An 11,755-nucleotide genomic window follows, 5' to 3' on the forward strand; every position below is an offset into this window, starting at 1 on the left:
TGCATATTTCCCTGCATCCCTCTTCATTGAACTATTGGCAAGTTGTTTTGTAAGACAAAGCCTGGGAAAAATTTGTCTTCTTAGATCCTCATCTTTTCTAGGACAAACCAAATTTAAGCTATGTCAGCATCAGTGAAGTGTAACCTGCATATTAACTTTTCTTTACTTGGAAATTTTGAGGAACTCTGTCTACCTGCCTGCTTTTCATGCAGGGATGTGTGTCTGTCCAAGATTCCTACACATACCAAAATGAGTCATCCTTATTTGAGGGAAACAAATCAACACAATTGCAGAGAAAATCCATACCAGCTACAAATACTGTAGTCTTAGAGTCTTAAATAAAACCAGACCATCCTAACACCAGACACTAGAAGAAATCAAACAACATGAAAATGATGGACTAATCTGAATTAGTGAAGCAAGTGAAATTGGAAGCGTCTATTAATGAAAGAAAAAGAAGTTTTCATGCAGCTGTGCATAACAAGAGATAAAAAGTGTAAGAGAAACATAAAGAGACACATGGAGATAGAACCAAGAGATAGAACATCTACATAATAAAATTTCAGAAAGAAGAATAATTAATTGAGAGGATTGAGAGGAACTCAATAAGAAAAAATAAGAATAAAAAAATAAGAATTAATTGAGAGGATTGAGAGGAACTCAATAAGAAAAAATAAGAATAAAAAAATAAGAATAATTAATTGAGAGGTTGAGAGGAACTAATAAGAAAAAATACAATCACCAGAATGAAAGGGAGCACCAACAATACAGCAAATTTTTAAAATAACACCAATATTTGGAAATATCTTTCTGAATTTTCAAAACTATGAGTATAAAAGCCAAGAGAGAAAAAAAAGAAAAAATGAAAAGTGCCTGTCTTCACATTTTTTACAGCCAGCCTATATCCCAGATGACAATAGTCTGTTGAAGTATTAAGAATTAACTCCATTCTTAGAAAAACTGTCGGCCAAATTTTAAGTCAAAATAAAGTCAGACATTCAACTGACTCAAAATATCTTGCTGTAAAACAAAACAAAACAAAACAAAAAACCAAACAAAAAACAAGATCTCAATAAAAGAATGGTGAGGGTTTTTTTTGGCGCATCTAAATATGACTCAGAAGACAGGAAATGTTAGAAAAAAATTAAAGGAGATTATGCTAGAATATGACACATATACATTCTCCAATTTTTAGAATCAACCTATCAATAAACATAGAAGGCCATCGTCTTTAAAGAATCATTTATAACTGTTATAAACCTGAACTGTGTGAACAAAACTATAAAAAACAGAAATTGGAAAGCAGAGATCGGCAGTAGAGGTTGGGGAAAAAGAGAAATAAGAAATTGTTGCAGAGTCAGCTTGAAATCAGTAAATTCTGTGTCTAATTAACAAACAATCAAATTCGTCTTAATAATATAGATTAATATTATATATAGATTAAGTAAATTATAAATGATTTATAAATATATACATATATATTGCAAAAATATATAATATAAATTAATGAATATCTACAACAAATTGAGTTAAAGAGAAATTGGTAGGGAAGCTAAAAATGTCATTGCTAAAATTAAGAAAATACTAAAGGAAAAGAGAGAGGAGAATGAAACTCAATTATACAAGAAGCCAGAAGACCCTGTTCAAAATTAATATATTCATAAACAATGATATAAACATATAAATATAAATATATAATGTACTCATTTGAAGAACTAAATAAAGAAAAATTCTGGGCAATGTTTGCCTCAGAAGACTGGGCTTAGGAAGGGGTATAGTGAGGAAAATAAAATCTTCACTTGTGCATTCTGTACCTTCATGTGCTGTGGCTGTTACTTTTAAGTGGTCTACAAAGATTACATCACTATTATATCGATAATAACTAAAAACAATAATGGTAGTAAAAACACATTAACTCTTCCAATCTTCAACATTTAGTTGTGTGTAGAAAATCGGGCTCTTTATGAACTTGTACTAATTTAAATGATCAAAGAGTTACAACATTTTTATTAAAATAAGAGAAATCTAATAGAGACTCACACTGTATTTTACTTCCATACATGTAGAAGAGAGAGGTGCTTAAGAACTTATGTTAACTTAATAAAACTCAAAGTATAAGTGTTTATATCATTCAAAAAACAGTGATATCCATTTAAATACAATTTTCAATCATAATTATATATTATGAGTGGTTAAAGACAATTTTCACAGTGGCTGAAATGATCCCTAAATCCAGGTATTCTCTCAAATGCCTTCATTGGAAATGATACTTTCAAGAACAGTTATGAAGCAGGAGAGTATTTGCTATAATATAGCACCATGGAAAGAATAAATCATTTTCTAATTTTTATTTTACTGACCGGCTCTGAGAAAGCTCATAAGTTATCATTGTAAAGAAAACAACCTGGCCTCTTAAGTTATTATTATAAAGAAAAAAACAATCCCTTTAGTATTGGTCTAATTTAAATTTACAATCAAGAACCAGTATTAAAAGAATCCTTTTAAAATTAAGAAGTTAGAAGGTCAAAAGGTTTTGCTTTTTCTTGAATAATTTTAGGAAATGGAGCAAGAAATATTTGGCAATACATTCTTTCTAAAACCCTACTCTGCAATTTTTAAAAATTATTTTACAGTATGTTCCATTAAGTGTTAATAAATCCCCAAGCTTTGTTTTTCTAAGATTTTTAATCACACAGAGATTCCCAATATACTAATTCCAGAAAAGTGCTACACAAAACACAATTTCTATTATTTACTCCTATTTTCCACAGATTTCCAATGTAAAATTTGAAATGTGCATTTATTGAAAAATAATAGCCACCAGCAAGCTTATAACGTACACTGTGAATGACAAAAACAGACAGGTTAGTCAGGCATGAAGAGAAAAACTAATGAAGTGAGAAAAGAAATAAGCCAGGAAATCAAAGGGAGAAAATATAATTAAACAAGAGCAATAATGCTACAGCAAATACACTTTTATTTCCTGCTGCTTCTCCTCTCCATTTATTTTTTTAATATATCTCATACGCAGTACAGGTCTTACACATGCTTAGAGCTAGGGTCTTAAGAAGGCATTGCACTCATTTTTTATACATTCACTAGAAGCAGTAGAGTCAGGCTAATTAGTCCAATATTTGCAATATGGTTAGTGTAACTATTCTTCTGGGTTTGCCAGGAACAGTCACAATTTATATCTTTTGGTCCTGTGTAATTATTAATTGTTCCACCTTTTCCTCTAAAAGTTATTTTGATATAAATGATTTGGGATCATCCTATGTATTGAAGGTTTAACTAAGAAAAGCTTGATACTCAAGTCACATCAGGAAAAATTGTGATCTTACTCCTTCTATTGCAATGGGAAAAAAAGATCTTTAAAAAGTCTTGCTTAAGAAATTTAAAAATTGGCTAACAAAACTGGAAAACTCAGAAATATTTTGGTTTTTAAGTGCACAAGAACCTATTTCAGCGACAGCACCAATGGATAGGGCAGAACTTTGAGCAGTACACCTGGTTGTTAATTTTACCTGGAAGGACAAATGGACAGAGGTACAAGTCTATTCAAGTCCATGGGCTGTACCCAATTATTTGGATGGATGGTTCAAGGATATGGAAGGAAATGATTGGAAAATTGATGACAGGAGGTCTGGGGATGAGGTATGTGGATATATATCTCTCTGAAAGCCAAAACTATGAAGATATTTACCTCTCAGGTGAAGGCTCATGAAAGGATGACTTCAGCACAGAAGAATTTTAATAATTCAGTGACTAGGATCACCTGTCTGCGGAGGCTAGTCAGATACTTTCCCAACCATTCCTGCCCTGCCATTGCTCAAAGGGCCAACGGCCAAAGCAAATATGGTGGGAAGGATGGAGGTCATACACAGGCTTGACAACATGAACTTCCATTCACCAAGGGTGATCTGGCTACAGCCACTGTAATACAGCCTATTTGCCAGTAGCAGAGACCAACACTGAGTCCCCATTATGGCATCATTCCCTGGGGTGATCAGCCAGGCCTCTGGTGGCAGGTTGATCATATTGGACAGCTTCTATCATGGAAGGGCAGGATTATTTTTATTTCTGCAATAGATATTACTCTATATGGATTTATCTTACCTCTAAGCAAATTTTCTTCCAAAATTATCATCCATGGAATTGAAACATGTCTAGTCCACCATGGCGGTATTCCACAGCATTGTTTCTTGTCAAGGAGCTCATCTAATAGTAAATGAAATATAGCAATAGGCCTATGCTCATGGAATTCACTGATCGCACCACGTTCATCCTGAAGCAGCTGGTTTGACAGACTTGCAACAAAAACCTTTTAAAGACGCAGTTACAGTGTGAACTATATGGAAACACTTTGCAGGGCTAGGATAATGTCCTCCGGGATGTGGTGTATGTTCTAAATTAGCATTCAACACATGGTGTTTTTCTCATAACCAGGATTTGTTGTCTAGGAATTAAGAGGTGGAAATGGAGGTGTCTCTGCTCATTATTGCCCACTAGTGATCTACTTGCTAGTGTCGATCCACCAGCAAAACTTTTGCTTCCCATCTTGGTCACCTTAGGTTCTGCTGGTCTAAAGGTCTTAGTTCTAAATGAATGAATGCTTCTCCCAGGAGACACAACAGTGATTGAGTTGGAAGTTAAAACTGTAACCAGGTCAGTTTGGACTCCTCATGCCTTTTAATTCAGAGGCAAAGAAAGGGTTTAATGTACTGGCTGGAGTGACTGACCCTGGTTACCAAGGAGAAATTGGACTGCCACTCCACGACAGAGGTAAGGAAGAGTATGTCTGGAGTACAGGAGATCCCTTAGGACATCACTTAGTACAATCATCTTGTGACCTGAGTCAATGTAAAACTACAACCTAAGTCAGTTCAGGACTACTAAGGTCCCAGACCCTTCAGGAATAAAGGGTTGGTCAAACCACCAGACAAATTACCACAATTATCTGAGGTGTTTGCTAAGGATAAAGGAAATATGGAATGGATAGTGAAAGCAAATAGTTAAAAAACATCTATGACCATGTGACCAATTACAGAAATGAGGACTGTAATACTTATATTTTCTGTAATTTTTTGAATATGTCATATATATGAGATTATCCTAAATAATCTGTTCATCTGTGTGGGCCTGATTCAGTAAATTGAAAAGGTCTTAAGAGAAGAATTGAGGTTTCCCCGAAGAGGAAGAAATTCCACTTATAATCAGCAGCTTCAGCCCATGCCTGAAACCTTCAACCTGACCTTCCTGACAGCCTGCTCTACAGATTTCAGACTTGCCTAGCCAGCCCCATAATCAGATAAACCGATTCTTTGAAAAACATCTTGTAATGTGTATCCCCTACTGGTTCTGCTTCTGTATTTGAATTCTAAGTGATATACTATTTTTCCTGAATGTAGAAAATTACACTAAAATCCCACCACTTCATATCATATGCTGAGCTAAAGCTCTCTGCCAGTTTTCATTCTGAATACTCTTATCAACAGACAGAGCTCACATCATGGATGCACCTTGTATATTTGCTTTTAGAAAAAATGAAAGAATGTTATTACTGAATATAAACTAGAGGAGTGTAGAAGCAGCATCCTTAAAGGAAGTAAACCAAGTATATGTGGACAAAATTTCTTGTTAATAGTTATGTGTTTTACAGGAAATTATGAGGGACATTTTTTCCAATCTAAAAATGTTAACATAATTGATGACCTGGACTTCATGAGAATTGTAAACTACTTTTCTGTGAAAGACAGTCAAGACAATGAGAAGACAAGTCACTGGGGAAAAAAATATTTATAAAAGACAAATCTGATAAAAGACTATTATACCAATACACAAAAAACTCTTAAAACTCAACAATAAGAAAATGAACAACCTGATTTAAAAATAAGCGAAATCCTTAAACTAACACCTTACCAAAGAAGATAAACAGATGGCAAATAAGCATATGAAAAGATGCCCAAAATCATATGTTATTAAGGCATTGCAAATTAACACAACAATGAGATACCACTACTGTTATAATGGTCAAAATCCAAAACACTAACAGCACCAAAGTCTAACAAGGATGTGGAGCAACGGGAACTCTCATTCACTGCTGGTGAGAATTCAAAATAGTACAGCCACTTTGGAAGACAGTTTTTTATAAAATAAAACATACTCTTACCATATGGTCCAGCAATCATGACCCTTGGCTCTTACCCAAAGTCACTGAAAACTTACGTTCACACAAAAACCTATACACAGATGGTTATAGCAACTTTATTCATAATTACCAAAACTGGGAAGCAATCAAGATGTCCCTGAGTAGGTAAATGAAAAATAAACAGTAGTCGATCCAGAAAATGAAATATTACTCAGTACTAAAAGGAAACAGGCTATCAAGCCATGAAAATATATGGAGGGATCTTAAGGCATTTTACTAAGTGAAAGAAGCCAAATGGAAAAGCCTCCATACTGTATGATTCCAGCTATATGACATTCTGGAAAAAACAAAACAATGGAGAGAGTCAAAGATTATTGTTTTCCAATGGTTAAGAAAGGGGAAGGAATAAATAGGTGGAATACAGGACTTTTAGGACAGTGAAACTATTATGTATGACACTATAACAGTAGATACATGCCATTATATTCTTGTCAAAACTAATAGAGTATATAACACTGAGAGAGAACCTTAAAGTGAACTGTGGGCTTTGGGTGATAATGATATGTCATAGTAGGTTCATGACTGTTACAAACACTCTGGTGGGTGATGTTAGTGGTCAGGGAGGGTGTGCATGTGGGGGGCAGGAGGTATATGAGAAAGCTCTGTACCCTTTATTCAATTTTTCTTTGAACCTAAAACTGCTCTAAAAAATAAAATCTATTTTAAAAAATCTCTTTAAGACTTTGCCACCATCACTAAAATGAATTCTAAGAGTATATAAAAAAAAGAAATTAACTATTAGGTCATTAAAGCTTGGGGCTGTGTGTTTCTTCTAATTATAGAACCTCCTTAATTAAATGAGTTGCTATAATGCAAATTTGCACCACCTGAGGTTTCATTATGAATTACTGGGATTTGTTATCATGAGACATTGAATTAACCATTTTGACAAACTTGAGATAGAAAAATAATCAAAATATCCACTAGACAAATAATTTATAATTGCAAAATCACAAATTATGACCAACTTAATATAATTGCACTTCATTAAGAGTATATTATATTGTGAACTCATTATATATTAAATTGCCACAAAGGGATTGTCTAGCTAACATAATAAGATAGTGTTTATATATGATAAAATATATTTGTCAGAAAGGATCTGAAAGAGAAAAATCTATTTTTTCTAAAGTATTCACCTTATTTATTAGGAATCATATTTCAGCATCAGCAAAAACTCCTTAGTGAAGGAGTTTACAATGCTGAAAGAATACAACATTTACAATGAAATGAATCTTTACTTGGATAGAGAGAGTATATTGAATTTTTTGGTTTAACAGCCACGGTGTCAAAGAACTGATAATTTCACTACCAAAAAAAGACCTACCAGTAGCAAAGATGTCAGCAATGAACATTTAACACAACACAGATGAGACAGTTCATTGCAGCTTCAAACTACATGAGTAAAAGAATCTATTATTTTTTACATTTCTCAAATTTTCACCATTTGCAAAGTAATCCATATCATAATTCACTGCCTCAGGGACCTCCAACCCACATATATATCCTCCTGGATTCAGTTTTCATTCTCTACACTGTGTAACTACCTCGTAATATTCATGCCCACCTGCTTTTTTTAATTGGCAGGGACATACCCAAGTCCTAAGACTCACAAACCTGCCTGAACTAGTAAGGAAACAATGACATAAGCCTTTCTATACTCCTATAAATCATATATGCCATAGTAGCTATAATTTTTATTGAACAATAATGAGTTCCGAACTCTGACAGAATAGGAGAGGTAAACTAAAAAATGTTTGAAATCAAAACTCATTGAACAGACACAAAAATTTCTAAGAAATAAAATTTGTCTTTGGAGCCTCTCAGGGCTACTTTCAAAGCTTTTATACACATCTTTGATATTTCTGGTCTTCACTACAAGTTACCAGAGTTGCTTCAACTCAACTCCATATGTCTAATCCATCCTTTCCCACCAGATAACCACACATATAAATCCCTCCTTTAAAAAAAATCCCTCCCTTTTTCCAATTCACCTATTATCACAGTGAAAAACAATAGTTATGAAATAATTTATTTGTATATGATAACAGTTTAATACATTAGCCTCTTTATTTCAACAGAATAGCACTATATTTATCCAAGACATAATATAATGATGGACACCCAGTCAGAATGACAGTTGGGTCAAAGTAATATTTTTGTACATGGGAACTTCTATCACTTGAGACAGTCACTCATGTTTTATAATCTTGACAGGAGAAAGTATTTTTCACCCTTTTCCCCAAACCTCAATTAATTTTGATTCCTCTAGTCATAACCAGGGTTAATTGTCTTCAAAGTGCTGTGTGCAAGGCAATCCATTGAAACGTGGGGAAAATACATTAATTTCTTGTTCACGTTAACAGGTATAGCATTACAGACTATCTCAAACTTAGTGCTGTAAAACAACAATCATTTATTTAGCTCATGAATGTGCAATTTAGGCAGAGCTGGTTGGGGACAGCTTGTCTCTGCTCTGCATGGCATTAGTTGGGGATGCTCAAAGGATGGCATGTGCCAGCCTCACTCACACACCTGGCAGTTAATGTTCTCAGGCAGGACTTAGGCTGGGGCTGCCAAGAAGAATATACACACATGGCTTGCCAACATGGTGAGTAGGATCAAAAAGAAGCAGCCCTGAGAGAGAGAGAGAGAGAACAAGCCCTAGGAGGAACCTAGATTGCCTTCCTGAGCTCAATTCCTGAGCACTCCATTAGTTGAGGCAATTACAGTGCTTTGCTAGGCTCAACAGAAGAAAGAATAGACTACAAATTTTGATGGGGGAATGACAAGGTTCTGGGTGCTTATGTGGGATAAGAAGTATTGTGGCTATTTTTCAAAAATAGAAATCACCCTTTATATTTATTTTTACCAAAAAATAAAGCAGATAATTAATCTTACTCATATTTTATGTGAGGCTCAGTATGGTCCCCTCTCTGAGTTCAGTCCTTATGTTAAAGAGTGACATGTTATTTACTATCAGTGAATTACCGTGAAGGATGTGTGAAAGTTCCAGAACACAGAGATATTGAGAGAGGTGCCTTGCTTTTTCCTTCATTTCTAGCCTACAGTGATATGTGTAGCAGTCAGTGCCCCTGGCTAACTAGCTTTAAGTATATTGTTACGTGGTCTTAACTAAATTATTCCTCACAAAATGGATCAGTGCATTAAAAAAAGAGTTCTGCAAAGAAACTTCAGATTAAGATCAACTCTAATAACACAAACTCATGTGAACCGTGAGAAGATAAGAGTTGTCACTTTCCCTTCTCTCCAGAAAGGTTGTAGATTGACCATTAGACGATGTAAAAATAATAATGACTTAGTCATACAAGAAAAAATGTTGTCCAAAATATTGGTTTTAAATTATCAAGAAGACCATTTGAAATACTGTTGAAGACTGTTATTCGTTTATATTGTACATGGAACTGTTAGCAAATTAATATGAACCCGTCGTGATTTGCAGACATTTGAAAATTAAACAACTGAACCCTGAAAGAAAAAACCTTTAATATCATACAATATTCATACTAGTAATGTATTTAATGTCTCTAAATACAAAATTGAAGCCAATTTCACATTTTGAAATATAGCAGTACCATATGTATGTGTGTATATAGTAAATAGAGATGTGTATAAAACTTTAAAAATAACTAAATATATACAATTATGTATATAGATAGGTACATGATTAACATGTATAATACATGTATAAATATGTCTATAGGAATCTGTGTAAATTCTCTATATAATATATATGAACACATATATGTGAGATAATTATTTTTTCAGTTTTTTTTTCAAGCTTTTGCTTGCTTGAAAGCTCACTTCCATGTAAGAAGTCCAACAATCATGAAAGAACTATGCTGCACGGACAGAGAGAAGAAGCATGAACCCTCTTGGACCTGCCAGCATGGGTGAACTACCAGCTGAATAGTGTAGAGTAAATGACTCTAGTCAAAGCCACAGAAAGCCACAGAAAGCAGAACTGCCCAGAAGAGCACCACATGGATTTCTGACCCATGAATGTTAACCAAATGAAATAAAATGGGTTTTTTTGAATTCCCTGAATTGTGGGGTATGTTCTTAATTTATATAGAGATAGTAAAAATACACACAGTTTTCGTGGAAATCATACGCTTTATCCTGCAATTGCTACTTATTAGCTGTGACTTTGAGCAAATTACTTAACCTCTTTGGGCCTCTATTTCTTTACCTTCAAAAAAGGATCATAAAAGTATTACTTCATAGGATTCTTTTTAGGAATTAATGAGTAAATATATATAAACACTTGAAACAGAACCTAGCACATTTTAAGTTACTTATAAGTGTTGGCTATAATCATTTATCATGAGGGTTTATATAGGTCAGTTCTCTAATAAATAAATCTTTTTTGTTTTCTATGGTACATTTCTTGACCATCACTCCTATTGCAGTTTAATCTCTTACAGACTCATTTACTGGACATATTTAAAACAGTAGAAATGTATTGTGTAAATGACTATATTTTCTCAGAAAAGTCTATCGAATCAATTCATTCATTTAACCATTTATAGAACAATTGAAATTTATCAGACATAAGTGCTAACAATAAATAATGAATTTATTTAAATAATGAATTATATTTCATCTCTGATCTTAAGAAGCTAATCATTTTTTGGTGATATAGAAAGACAAGCAAACCAACTAATGTCAATACAGTATAATAAGTGCTATAATTGAGATAGTAGGGTGTATGACAGCATTAGATGAGGGGCAACCTTTCACTATTTCATGAGAGAGTTTTGGGGTGGAAAAAGGTCAACAGATGACACCACAGGAAAAAGTTAACCTTGAGCTGAGTCATAAAAGATGAGAAGTACTTGGTAAGGTGGAAGACTGTAGAAGGATAATTTCAAAAATTTAGGTACAAATGAAATTTATGTGGATGAAGAATATAGAGAAGTAAAACTGATGAAACTCAAGAAAAATACAATGCCAAGTTGAGATGGAAAATATTTTTAAAGATTTTTTTTTCATATGGACCATTTTTAAAGTCTTTACTGAATTTGTTACAATATTGCTTCCATTTTATGTTTTGGTTTTTTGGCCACAAGGCATGTGGGATCTTAGCTCCCCAACCAGGGATCAAAGCCATAACCCCTGCACAACCCCTGCATTGGAAGGCGACGTCTTAACCACTGTATCATCAGGGAAGTCCCCAAATGGAAAATTTGATATGTAATCTAATGAGTATTAACTTCATCTTAAAAGGCATAGAGCCATTGAAAAGATCTGTTTAGATATCTGTGTTACACAGATTATCGTAGAGGGTAGTTTGGAAGATGAGGAGAATGAAAACAAGACCAACATGGAGATCATTGATAAAGTTTGGTTGATAAGAGTTAGTCTCAAGTAGGAGTAAAGTGGTTAGGAAACAGGGTACAAATTCAAGATATACTTCAAAGGTAGAATCAATAGGACTTGGTGATGGATTAGATGAAGTCAAGGTATTATTTTCGTATTAAAAATATAACAGCAGCATTACATGGTATATATTTTTTTAACATA

Source organism: Balaenoptera acutorostrata, chromosome 4 (assembly GCF_949987535.1).
Source record: "Balaenoptera acutorostrata chromosome 4, mBalAcu1.1, whole genome shotgun sequence".
Classification (NCBI taxonomy): domain Eukaryota; kingdom Metazoa; phylum Chordata; class Mammalia; order Artiodactyla; family Balaenopteridae; genus Balaenoptera; species Balaenoptera acutorostrata.